The 13,882-nt window shown below is 45.6% G+C and overlaps 1 protein-coding gene and 1 pseudogene across 3 annotated transcripts in view; both read left to right on the top strand.

Moving 5' to 3' along the window:
• Window positions 1-13,882, top strand: part of ASAP2 (ArfGAP with SH3 domain, ankyrin repeat and PH domain 2) — a 110,599-nt gene that overhangs the window by 5,965 nt on the left and 90,752 nt on the right. The window lies entirely within an intron of this gene.
• LOC112820711 (glycine cleavage system H protein, mitochondrial-like) lies at window positions 883-10,585 on the top strand (annotated as a pseudogene).

Below are 13,882 nucleotides of genomic sequence, written 5' to 3' on the forward strand. Positions count from 1 at the left end.
GAGTGTGAGGATAGGTGAAATTTTTTTTAGAACTTTAGAATTGTTTTAGAACTAGACACCAGAAATCAGTGGGGCATATTCAGGAAGGGGTTAGTTGCAGGCGACCGTAGTTGGTCTGGAGCATTGTGAGTGCACACTCATTCCATCTCTGAGGGCAGTTAGTTCTAAGAGGAGGCCCATGTGGTTTGATAACGAGTGTGTTTAATGTCCTAAGGCAGCTCCTGCCTAGGAAGAGCACTTATTTCATGTATAATTAAAAGAACAACAGAAAGAATCCACCATTCATCCCTTATACTGCTACATACCTTTCCTGTCTTGAGTTCCTTAATTTCTGGGACTTTCCTCCTGCCGTCCTGATTTGTCGTGGCCCCGTCTGACCTCTCACTGTCCCCAGTGTCTGTCTGTCCCAGGCGGGCTGATGTCCGCCTGCTCCCGCGCGTGTGTCTGTCTCTCTACACTCCCGTCCAGCCCCACTCCTGGTCTGGACACACGCCCTCCTGTCCCGGGCCCCTGTTGAAGATGTTAACCTTCTTTACTCTCTTATGTTAGTTTTCTGTGGCTGTTGTGACAACTTACCACAAACCGAATGCCTTAAAATGACAAATTCATTTCTTCCCCTTTGCGGCCATCACTGAAGCCCCAGCGGCCAAAATGAAGTTTAATCCCTTTGTGACTTCTGACCAGAGCAAGAACTGTGAAAGGCATTTCAATGCGTTCTCCCACATTTGCAGGAAGATTATGTCTTCCTCTCTTTCCAAAGAGCTGAGACAAGTACAGTGTTGGAGCCATGCCCATCCGAAAGCATGATGGAGTCCAGGTTGTGCGAGGATGCCCCAAAGGTTGTGCAGATTGGCAGAGTAGTCTAGGTTTACAGGAAGACCTATGGCATCTGCACTGAGTGAGTACATCCGGCAGGAGAAGGCACATGGTGCAGCTGTCCATGTGGGTATTCGCCCTGGTGAGGTGGTTATCACTAGACCAAAACTGGACAAGGACCACAAAACGATCCTGAGATGGAAAGTCGAATCTTGCCAAGTAGGAAAGGCAAAGGGCAAATATAAGGAGGAGACAATTGAGAAGATGCAGGAATAAAGTAATCTTATATAGGACTTTCAATAAAAACTGTTAAAATGAAAAAGAAACGGACAAATTTGTCTTGTGGCTTTGGAGACCCCAAGTCCGAGATGGGTCTCATGGGGCTAAGATGATGGTGTTGGCAAACCTCCTTCCTGTAGGTCCAGGGGGGAGTGCTTCCTTGCCTTTTCCGGCTGCTAGAGGTCAACTGCATCCTTGATTTGTGGCCTGTCATCTTCGAAGCCAGTCATGGCTGGTAGAGTCTTTCTCACACTCCTGTCACTGTGACTCTGTCTTATTCTGTACAGGCTGTGATAACAAAATACCCAGACCGGGTGGCTTAATCCACGGACATTTGTGTCTCATGGTTCTGGAGGCTGGAAGCCCGAGGCCAGGGTGTCAGCATGGCTGGGTTGTGGTGACGCTCTCTCCCTGGCTTGCAGATAGTTGGCTGCCTTCTCACCGTGTCCTCTCATGGTGGAGAGTAGGCTTTTGGGCATCTCTTCTTGTAAGAGCACTTCTCCCATCCTGAGAGCCCCACCCTTGTGATCTCATCTAAACCTTATTATCTCCCAGAAGGCCTCCCTCCACATACCGTCACACTGGGGGATAGTGAAGGACGGGGAGCATGACACCATTTTGTCCATAGCAGACTGTGTCTCTCTGCCTCCCTCTTGCACAGGTAAGGATCCTGCGTTCGCACTGGGCCCGACCCCAATGATCCAGGATAACCTCCCCATCTCACATTCAGCTGATTAATGACTTGAATTTCATGTGCAACCTCAATTCCCATTTGTCAGGTAGTAGAACATCTTCACAGGGTCCAGGCGTCAAGATGTGCACGTCCTTGGGGCAGGAGGGGACATTATTCTGCCTTCCACACCTCACCTCTAAATTCCGAGTTTTGCAGTTGAATCTGTTTTGACTCTTTTCTTCTGCCAGAAATGAAAGAGAACCTAATATGCAGGCCCTATTTACTCATTAAATATTGTTCTTTATTATTCTTGAACAGGTTTATGTCTGTTGATCTTTGCTCCTCAATTAGATGGCAAGCCCTTGAGGTCAGTGACTAATTCTTGGAGGCAGTGTAGTTTAGGATAAAGAGCACATACGTATTAGAACCTAAGAAGCCTGGAATAGAAGTTTGTGTGCCCCTCAAAAAGCCTGCCATAGGAAAATTATTTAATCTTTCCGAGCTTCCGATTCTTCATATGTGAGGTGGGAATATTAATATTTTAAAATATTGTTAGTGAAGATTAACTGAGCTAACAAGACAGAAGGGACAGATGTGGCTCAGGGCACGTGGTAAACATGGCAGCAGCTGACACAGAGGCCGGCAGATCCGTCGTCGGTGTCCCCGAATTTCCATTTGTATGTTGTTATGTTTCTGCTGCAATTTCTGAGACTGTCTTCTTCGTGTAGGAGAGAAACTTAGCATTTTCGATGTGAGCAGTGTGTTTACGGCCGACTCCTGTACTTTGCTGTGTGAGGATTTGTAGAGACGGATGCAGGAGGGGGATTTGAGATGCCTTACGGCCACCAGCTGTGTTTTCACAGCCGGTGAGCTAAGGCTGGTTTTTACCATCTTACTATGTACCTACACAGTAACCTCAATATTGCCTCTTGGCCTGTAAAGCCTGTAATAGTTACTCTCTGGCTTTTTAGGAAAAAAGTTTGCCAACCTCTGCATTAGGGTAGTGGTTCTAAAACTTCAGAGTGCCCCAGAATCCCCTGGAGGTCTTATTAAAACACGGGGTGCTGAGCGGCTCCACCTTTAGAGTTTCTGGTTCAGTAGGTGCAGGATGGAGCCTTAGTATTTACTAATTGACTAAGTTCCCAGGTGATGCTGAAGCTGCTGGTCTTTGAGAATACTACCCCCCACCCCTGTGCACACACTGTGCACACATGCGCACATGTGACTTTAAACATTGGCCTGAGCCAGAGGGTATCATATATGCCCCCACAGATACAAAACAAGTTTTCTTACACAATAGCAGGTATTTGCTCCCATTTTTCAAAAAAGATGACCGTCCAGCTAGATATATTTTTTAGAACATCTGTGTACAGGTTTGCAGAAGCTGTTATTATAATTGTTTGTTGAGAAACAGTTTCTCTAATAATTTTTCCCACTCATAATCTGCTATCTGGCCTCTTAAAAACATCCGGTTTATATTTGTTCCAAAACTTTTATTAGTTTAAAATATCCCAAGCTCTGTCTCAGCCCAAAGGTGTTCTCCCCCTCCCCAGCACTGGGAAGTTGAAGCTAACATTTTTTAGCTGTTTGACATATCAGTGGGTGGAAAAATTCATCTTTATCAAGAAGGAAGCAGTGGAAAACTTTCATTTTCACTTCTCTAGAATTACTCTGTCTTCAAGACTTGGTGCAGCTCTTCTTACTAAAAGAGGGATATCTTCTTTACCTTCGATCTGAATGTCCTAGGGTAATTGTCATTTCCTTGAAAGGAGAAGTACAAAGAAAGAAATGCTAATTTTCCCATAAACCCTTACCATCTTCCCCTTACAGAAGAAAGAAAATGAGAATTTAATAATTTTGTATGTGTATTTCTCCCTTTATTTGCAATGCTAATTAGAATATGGCTGTTAAATTAATACAGAGCTTGAAATTAATATGGAGATTTTTTCTGTTATAGATATATAATTAGGATAGAGCAGTTTAAAAGAAATCTGTACGGTAGTTTAGGAAGTGATGTTTCGTTGTGCATGAAGAAGGTACTATATCTGGCATGATTTTCTACCTGTTACGTGAGAAAATAACAAAATCATAGTAATCCCAGTGATTGGCCTGAGTTGGATGAAACTGGTATTCTGCTACTTTGTTGTGGCATTGAAAACCAGGGCAAGGAATTTTTAGAAAGCAGTTTGGTGGTTCACATCAAGAGAAATAAAACTCTTTATGTGGGAAGATACACAAAGATGCTCATTGCATTGTCCTAGTGCTTTATCACAGAGAAAACCTGAAAGCCTTCTATAACTGAATTAGGATATACTACTTGATGGAATTATGGTTATGTAGCAACATGAAGAAAAATGCTTATGATGACATTTTCAGACTATAAAACTTAGGATACAAAATATATGTTACCATGTCTGTGATCAAAAGGAATAGGAGATTATGACAAATGATAAAGAAAATGCTTCTGTATGGATGTTCATAAACTTGAGACTGGAGGCATAATAACAGTAATAAAAATCTTGACACCTATGAAGTATTTATTGTGGGGCAAGCCCTGTGCTAGATAACTACTTTACATAAGTATAATCCTCATAACAACTCTCTGAGTTAGGCACTATCAGCAACTCCCTTTACAGATGAGGTCAGTGAGGCACAGAGTAGTAATTTGCCCAGGGTTGTATAGCTAGCACTTAGAGAAGCTGACATTCAGAACCAGACCTGCTTCCCTGTCTCTGCTTTTGACCGTGGCACCCCACTTCCTGGTGCATGGTGCGCCTGCTGTGAATGAGGGTCCACGGTGGAGAAAAAGTGAACAGTAAGGCTGTGGGACCATCCTGGATATCAACTGGCTGAGCCACAGGGATCCTTTTGGAAAAACTCCAGGTGGTTTTGGTTGATCACAGCTTCAGTATGAATCAGTACGTGAGAGGCTCAAAGGTGAGTCAGGTGACCTTGGGGGAAGTATGTTTAAAAAAAAAAAAGGTGTTACCCTATTATTGAATTTTAAGAGCAACATTTTAAGAGGGACCTCAAAATCTTAGAACTGAAAACCTCATTGTAGGAGGACCCTGGAAGGACCTAGTACTTCTTAGCTTGGGAGGTAGGGAGAGGGCATATCTGAAGGCATTCTCTAGGATGGGGAAGTGAGGCATATTATCTGTTCCTCTCTAGAGGGTATTTTGACGGTAGCAGGCTTTGACTCAAATATGAGAGAGAAGTGAACTGGGTGAGCTGGTCATTGGAAGGGTGTCAGCAAAGGCTTGGTGCATCCTTCTCTACGGAAGTTGTAGGGGGTGGTGGAGTCATGAACTTTGAGACCTTGAGAGGTCTTCCACTTACAAGTCTTACAAGACGCTTGTGGTCTCTCTTCTGCTGGTTAAGAATAATGATTGGAGGGGCGCCTGGGTGGCTCAGTCATTAAGTGTCTGCCTTCGGCTCAGGTCATGATCCCAGGGTCCTGGGATCGAGCCCCGCATCGGGCTCCCTGCTCCACTGGAGGCCTGCGTCTCCCTCTCCACTCCCCCACTTATGTTCCTTCTCTCATTGTGTCTCTCTCTGTCAAATAAATAAATCTTTAAAAAAAAAAAAGAATAATGATTGGAATTTAGATGGGTAACTTGTGGAATGCTGTCAGCAGTGATCAGCATATTAATCATGGAAGGATAGCTAATCAGAAGGACAGCTAAGACTTATGACTTAAAGTCCCAAGTATTAACATGAATCATACTTAGGGTCGTCATATTTATTCGGTAGGGGATTTAAACTCATCTAGGCTAGGGCTTTTTTACCTGGTATGTAGGGTCTGCGGACAGGCCTAGGGGGTCTCTGCATCCTGAAAATTGTATGGGAAATTATGTAAAGACGCTTTTTCCTGGAGAGGTAATCAGAAACATTTTTCTGATTTTTATTGGTGTCTGTGATAAAAGATTCAAGAACCACTGATCTAGCCAAACCCCCATGTTTTACAGATGTGGATACCATCACAGAGTTGATTCTCTGCCTTACTTACTGTAAAACACTGCATTATTCAGGGAGTATCTGAACCTGTTTCCTCATCTGCAGACTCTCCCAGAGTGAAAGGTTGTGTGTGTGTGTGTGTGTGTGTGTGTGTGTGTGTGTGTGTACATATATATACATGTACATGTGTCTAAAATCTTTCCTACATGAATAGCAGCTGTCACCTGAGGCTTGGAGACCATTGAGTTCTCAAGGCTGCTTGTTCATGGGCGTGAAGGCTCGAGAGGCCTTGGCGCACCATGGGCGTGTTTTTTCCTCCTGGTCTGCTGTGCTCTCAGAGAAGTGGGGCGGGGGGAGTCCGGTGGGCATCTGTAAGTAATGGGAGTTGTCTCCTTAGGGACGAGGGGGTGGAAATCAAGGGGAAAAAGGCTGACAGCAATTTGCAGTGACAAAATGCACACTCTGTAATGCGGCTGCTCAAGCGGCTTTGCCAACAGGGGGCATCTGTGTAATTGGACGTGAGGTTTCTAATAGCCGATAGTCTGCAGTCCGCAGATGTTGATCTACCTCCCTGCTTTCCGTGCAGATAAGGAGAGTCCAGGTTGAGTCAAGCAGCCGGATGCTCAGCTTTCATCTCCTGGACGGGATTCTGAAGGACAGAACTCCTATAAGCTTTACCTCCTCTGAGAAGCCTTTTCCATCATGTCCCAGAAAATGTACTCTTTTCCTCATTTCAAGCTATAGTTCTCCCTCCTGGAACGTATACGGCGGTGGATTGTTTCTGAGCATTTATCTTTGTCTTGCTGAATTGTGCATTGGCGGGTACCAAGCTTTATTCATGTGTCCCCTCCAAATTCAGCTTTCTTAAATGCAAGTCTTATCATGTCACTTTACAGCCTTTGGGGGGCCCTCCGTTACCTGGGATGCAGTCCTGGCCCCTGCCGGCTGCTCCCCATCCTCTGGCCACACCTGGTCCCCCCCTGAGCTCCCCAGAGTTGTCCTTTCCAGCTCTGCTCTCTGCACCGAACTGACGAGCGTGTGAATCTTTCTCTCCCACTTTGCTTCTTGAGGCGGGGGCTCTGCTTCATGACTCTTTGTGTTCATTAGTGCTTGCTGCAGAAGAGGCTTTCAACACGATTGGATTTTTACCCTTTAGTAACCAGGAATGTTCTTGACTGAGAGTGGGTATTCAGGAAATACAGAACGAGTAAATACAAGTGAATGTTGATAGGTCTTCTGTACTCTGAGCCTATAATCTAAAATGACAAAAAGGACAGCATAAAAAATAAACCTCATCTAGTAAATCAGTCTCAGCACCCCTCCCCGCCCCCCGGCTCCTTTCCTCCCGGATGTACTTTTGCGAGCGGTGGGAGTTTTATATGGAGGCCATTGGGACTGTGTGGAGTTCACACACTTCCAACTGTCACTTTGTTGTCATTTATTGAGGGCAGGATCAAAGAACATGTGGTGATCTCCGACAAAAGTGTTCATATTTCAGTAGCCAGCCCACACCTTGACCTTAATTAATAACTTCATTGCTAGCTTCCTGTGCTGGACATAACTAGACTAAATACATCCGTGATCCCCTCCATAAGGACTGGTGGTTCCATAAGGTCAAAGGAGACGCCCCAGGAAAGGGTTAAAGGAAATGAGTTTCATAGAAAAGAGCACAGTATGTCGGAGACGTGGCAGGTGATGAAGCTCCGAGAGAGACCATGTTTCTCTTGTCTTGCTTGTCTTGAGCTCGGGCCCAGGGGTTGTAAAATAGGAAGGGTGTTCTCATGAAACCCTTTCTGGTTTGTAGGTACCTGTCTTGTCAGAGATGATTCAGGTAGGTACTCAGGTTCCAGAGGCTGCCTCTGTCATGTCAGCTTGTCCGGGAGAGACTTCAGTGGAGAAAGATTATAATGTCCTCAGCAGGCACGGGCACAGAGAGCCAAAATGATCTAGCCAGTGTAGCAGACACTTCAGTTTATTTTATTGTATTGATTCTGCATGTTTTCTAATTACAAAGACGATATGAGCTTAGTTTAGAAGATTCAGAAAAGCAGGGGCGCCTAGGTGGCTTAGTTGGTTAAGCGACTGCCTTCGGCTCAGGTCATGATCCCAGGGTCCTGGGATTGAGCCCCGCATTGGGCTCCCTGCTCGGCGGGAAGCCTGCTTCTCCCTCTCCCATTCCCCCTGCTTGTGTTCCCTCTCTCACTGTCTCTCTCTCTCTCTCTGTCAATTAAATAAATAAAATCTTAAAAAAAAAAATTCAGAAAAGCAGTAACACAACGTCATGACTGGAGGCAGGTCCCACTCCCCGGGTGACAGGCTGTGGTGCGGGACAGTGGCCGAGGCCTGGCTGGTGGGAGCTGCGCCCCCCGCCCCCGGGGCTGGCTGTTTGCACCCCCACGGCGGCTCCCATGTCTGAAGGATTCCCACAGCAAGAGGATACAGTGCTGCATAGACAGCTGGGCTGGTACCTGGCATACACCAGCTACCCTGATGGAGTGCTTGCTATTTTTACCACCACTTAGCATTTTGATGGATTTTCCTTTCAGCCTCTTCTCTACATTTTTACTTTTTATAAAGTTGAGACTAAATATGCAGTTTTATATCCTGCCTTTTTTTTCCCCCTGAAACATGTCTTCTGTCCTGAGCATATTCCTACTTCATGATTTCAAAAGCCTACAGAATATTCCATTTTGTAGAGACAGTTATCTACCCATTTGCACATTGTTGGCGCTTTATACACTCTGTTTTCACTTTTTACAAATTATTTTGCACACACATCTCTGAACACCTGGATTATTTCCTTAGAATGGATTTCTAGAAGTGGGATTATTAGATGGCAAAAATGTTTTAGACTTTTGATTCAGATTACCAGATGGTGAACTGAAAGGTTTTCATCTGGGCTGACTCTGGAAATAAAGCTCTAAAAATGGTTTTCTCCCACGGGATGGAAGATCACAGGGCAGAGATCCTGTCGGAAACAGGATTATCTTTGACTTAAAGCAGTTACCCCCCAGGAGCTTGTACGCTCCAACTTGGATGTAAAACCAGGCCCTGTGTGGGGTCACCATCGTGAGGGGAAATGGTCTTCTTCATGTTCACTCGTGCAGATTATCCTGACATTAAAATTGTGGAACACAGTTGAGTATTAATCACCATGCCATCTAGGGAGTGTCTTTGTAAAGCTGCTCCTGTAGAGAACATACGTCTCTTCTTAAATGCACGCTTGGTACGGGGAGGAGGTGTCAGCAGGAGTTTGCCTCAGTTGGACCCCTGAGGGGCCAGCGGTCTGGCTGGGGGCAGGGGCTCGGACATCCTAGTCAGGGTGACCTGTTGTGGCCCTGGGTGTTTGGGTTACCAGGGCATGTGCTTGGCCTCCCTTTTGGAGGCCTGGAACACATTCATGTTAGCCTAGAGCTGAGTATAGTGGCTGACAAACCCATGGGAGAACGTGGGAGGACTGGGCGTCAGGAAACCGGAGATCTTGCTCCAGCTCTGCTGCAAACCTGCTGTGTGAACTTGGGCAAGTCAGCACCCTCTCTGAGCTTTGGTTTCCTGTCTGTAAAGAGAGGATTCTGGACCAGGTCCCATTTCAGCTGAAAAGGCCCTGCTGTGGGGGTGATGGCCCTGAGGAGGATGGCATGTGGGGCCTGGGCTGCCCTTTGATGGTTTGGAGAGCTGACAGCTGCGGGCAGGCAGGGGCTTGAAACCCAAGAAAGCATTTGCAACCTCTGAACACAAGGGGCTCCATGCTGCTCCCTCGGGGTTGATTACCTTCCTGTTCCTTCTCTGGAAATTACTACCTGACCTTGCAGCCCCAGTTCAGATGTCCCCTCCTTGGCGTCTCTGAATCCTCAGCACCTGGTACATTGCAGGCCATCAGTGGTGTGGCTTCGTGTCTCCTTCCCTAGACATTGATGCCAGGTACCGTGCCCACTCTTGTCTGTGTCCCGTCCCAGCATGTCCTACCCCTGTTGCAGGGTTGGAGGTGATGAGTGAAATACTTGAGGTGGACACAGAGGTTGGTTGAAGGTGAATTGACTGTGGGACCCCAGCTGTCCTTTGGCAGTGCTGGGTCCGTGCCTTGCCTCCTCATGGCGCTTGGCCCGCCGAGGAGGAGTAAAGGGGGCTGCCTTTTATCTCTTTTGGATCCAACTATTTTTGCTTGAACCATATGCACTGGGCCTTCTCCTTGATATGAGGGGTTTTTTAAAATAACAAGAGTTGGCCCCGGACCAGCCGGCTCGCTCCGGCTTGCTCTGGTCCAGGGCCGCCCTCACTCCGTCCTCGCCCCGCCCCTGCTGGCTGGGATTCTAGAGCCCCTTGCACTGCGACCCCCGCACCTTTGTGAACTTGGCGCTGTGAGCTGTGCGGAGCGTGCGGGCTGCGGCCTGCAGTCTGCGCGTCGCCTCTGCGCCCACTGCACCCTGCCTGCAGCAGCCCTGGGGGCTGAGGGCGGGCGCCGTCCAGCCACTGCGCACAGGCTCTGCTCTGCTCTCCGTGCATAAATTCACAAACATGAATGGATAACAACAGAAAATGGTATTGGAACAGTGGGAATCAGCAATTTTGCACAGGAAGCTGGGAGATGTTCACTGTAGTCTGCCTGAAGTTGGGACAAAACTGAACAAACAAGATGAGTTTGGTGGTTTGGAGAGTGTGAGAGCTGCTTGTGAACTCTATTCTCCTCTATCAGGAGAAGTAACTGAAATTAATGAAGCTCTTGCAGAAAATCCAGGACTTGTCAACAAATCTTGTTATGAAGATGGTTGGCTGATCAAGATAGCACTCAGTAATCCTTCAGAACTGGATGAATTAATGAGTGAAGAAGCATATGAGAAATACATAAAATCTATTGAGTGAAAATGGAACCGCTAAATAAACTAGTATGAAACAACTTAATCTAGCATAGTTGTCTTAAATTGGCAGTACACAGAGGATTTAAAATGGCAACTATTAGCAATACCAGTGGAGAAAGAAACTATTAGCAATACCAGTGGAGAAAGAAACTACTTACAACAATGCTAATGGAAGAAAATACCCCTTAACTTTATAATGATTGCAGAAAAACATGCATCTATTTTGCAACACCCTCTGATTTTTATGCTCCAGTTATAATATTCAGAATCCTGAAATTATCTTTGGTTAAAAACTAGTTATAAAAATTATGTAATTCAAGGATGACATTGTTATTTTTTTTTTTTGACATTGTTATCTTAAGCCTTAAGCTTTTACATCTATCCCTGGATGGTGGTCAAAATGCTTTAAATCTTTCCATTGGAAATAACTGGCAGTAGAGAAAGGTTTGTTAGTTGTAATGTGTCAGATAAAGAACAATACTACCTTAATTTTGCAGTATACTGCACTTGCTGGTGCTATTTTTATACAATGAAGCAATAGCCTTGCAGGAAGATAGTTTAATAATAAAACATTCAACTTCTTCGTTAATAAATAAATAATAAAATAAAATAACAGAATCAAGTAAACTAAAAAGCACACAGTAAAACCCAGTCCTTCTAAATTCAGGATGTACATGTGCTTGCTGGCTTCATAAGAGATTTTTCAGCGAGAATCTCTCATTTCATCCCTTTGATTAGATTGGCGGGAAGTGGGACTTCTGGGCTGTGAGGTGTGGGAAATGGAAGGGCTGTGGGCGTAGAATTGAGAAGAAACAGGGTCTTTCTTGTCCTGCCGTGGTCTCAGGGACTTGGGTTCTCATTTCCCTAAATCCCTCCCACATCAAAGATGTTTGGATCTGGATCATTAATAACCAGAGTTTAAGATATATTTGAACAACAGGGGGGGGGGCAAGAGAGTGAGCTCTTTTTAGAGAAACAGCTTTCAACAATTTTGTAAATAAAAGCTGATAGACCAGTTTGGGTTCTTTCCAGAAACTTTATTCCCAAGCTATTTATTTCAGGTTCCTATTTTAAGTTTGTTTCTGGCAAAAGAAAAATAAAGGCACTCAACTACTTTCTGTTCTCTAGTAGGAAAATCTCAAACTTAGGGCGATCTGGGGCAGTAGGTCAGTCAGTGAATACATATTTATGGAGGGTTTACTGTTCCTACAGTGGGCACTGTGCTGGGTGTTTCAGGAAGTCACAGAGAGATAACGGGGCTATGATCTTTATCAAAAAGCTACACATTTGTTTGCAAGAAGAGAAATTTGTGTTAAAAACCCCAAGTAGATCAGCGTGAGGTTTCCACTGATCCAAGCTGGGGACAGTCTGAGCATCAGAAAATAAAGATTGCAGTGGACCAGAACACTTTAAATATAAATATATGAGATTATGCTGATGATGATGAGCTCAGAACTTCATTGATCATGATTGGGGTATGGGAATCAACACATTGTTTCAAAGATTTGCAAGGGAAAGAATTTTTTTTTAAAGATTTTATTTATTTATTTATTTGAGAGAGAGAGAGAGAATGAGAGATAGAAAGCACGAGAGGGAAGAGGGTTAGAGGGAGAAGCAGACTCCCCGATGAGCAGGAAGCCCGATGCGGGACTCGATCCCGGGACTCCAGGATCATGACCTGAGCCGAAGGCAGTTGCTTAACCAATTGAGTTGCCCAGGCACCCGCAAGGGAAAGAATTTTTAAAAACATAACCTATACCAGGCAGTCAGTTGAGAAGCCCAGAAGGAGGGGTGATAGGAAGTTCATACTTCTTGGTGCTGGAGTGTGAAGCCCTGCTGTTTGTTTCTCCTCTGTGTCAGGCTGGCTGACTGCGGGTGAAGAGAAGACAGGTTCCTCTTTCCCACAGGTGACCACGGGCTGGGAGGTAGCCTGCAGAGTGAGCCAGAGGGTGGATTTGACCCCTGCCCCACGTCTTACCAACTGTGTGATCTCGGGCAAGTCTCTAATCCCTGTGAATTTCACCGAATTTATTCAGTAGATAATAGGGATGATAATATTAAGGCCTCATAGTGTTACTAAGTTAACTTGAACGAAGGCTTAAAGGCCACCTAATAGGCATTAACTGAAAGGGAATTCCCTCCCCCTGCCCTTTGGGTGTTCACTTAGAGCAGTATGGGCACTATTTTCGGGGGCACCATGTGGCTCCCAAAGCGACTTTGGCCTTTGCATTCCTGTTTCTCTCATCCAGTGGAGTGACCTCAGCCCCAGATGTCTGCTGTGGCTGTCACTACCTTCCAAAGCCACACTGGAGCTGCCCATGACTTGACCACCAACTTTCAAACAGTTAAAAAGAGCATGTGGTTTGAAAGGAACTTTCCTTCACCATTAACCATGTGTGCTAGAATTCTAACTGGAGTGACCTAGACGGCATGAGCGACCCATCTCTGAAATGGAATTTTAAAAAATCTAAAACGTGGGCCCCTGGTTTGGGCTAGGGAAGCTGTTTTTCTTCGTGAAGAAACATCAGTACAGAGCAGAACAGTGGGCTTTGAGTGAGACGCACTTGGATTTGAAGCCCGGCTCGGCAGCTTGCTGGCCCTTGTTGCCCAGGACAACTTATTTGATCTCTTTGAGCCCTGACTTATTTTCACCATGGTGAGAAAGAATTCATAGATCTTATCAAATTGTGAGGTATGGAAAAAGCGTACGTTGTCTGTGCTCCATAGAAATGACATCCGTGCCACTGTTAAGTACCGTGTATGGTACTGTTGGATGTGTGCTGAGTGTGGCTGAACTCGTGTCCCCACACTTTTCTTTGATTCTTACCTTAACCTTGTGAGTCGGTCTCATGGCGGATTGCTAACCTTCACGTGGCTAAGACATTTGGCCATTTACCCACCAGAGTCACGTACTCCCTGCAAGGCATGGGCCTGGAACCCAGATCTGGGAGTTCTTCCGGCTCTGGTACACATTCTTCGGGGCCCGTATGTGCGTTTTTCTGTCTTATTTGCTGAGTGTGGTCTCAAATGCATTTAATTTATCCAGAACTCTCAGGTCCTTTTCTGAAATGTCAAAGAAAAAAACAAGGAAAAGGGCTTCAACAGTGAAATTAATTTTCGCTTCTGTTTGTGAGACCCACGTTGGAATCCCCGAAGGTCAGCACTGGAGGTCTAGGGCATAGCACCTTCCTGGTAAGATGGGTGGGCACGGCGTTCATGGATCCTAGGAATCTGGCTCAGGGTCAAGGGCTGCCCATCACAAACAAATGTTCCCCTCGTTTCCTCCAGTTACCAGGCCCAG

The sequence above is a fragment of the Callorhinus ursinus genome, unplaced genomic scaffold (assembly GCF_003265705.2).
Source record: "Callorhinus ursinus isolate GAN/ISIS: 27379988/994484 unplaced genomic scaffold, GSC_fseal_2.0 scaffold10, whole genome shotgun sequence".
Taxonomy (NCBI): Eukaryota; Metazoa; Chordata; class Mammalia; order Carnivora; family Otariidae; genus Callorhinus; species Callorhinus ursinus.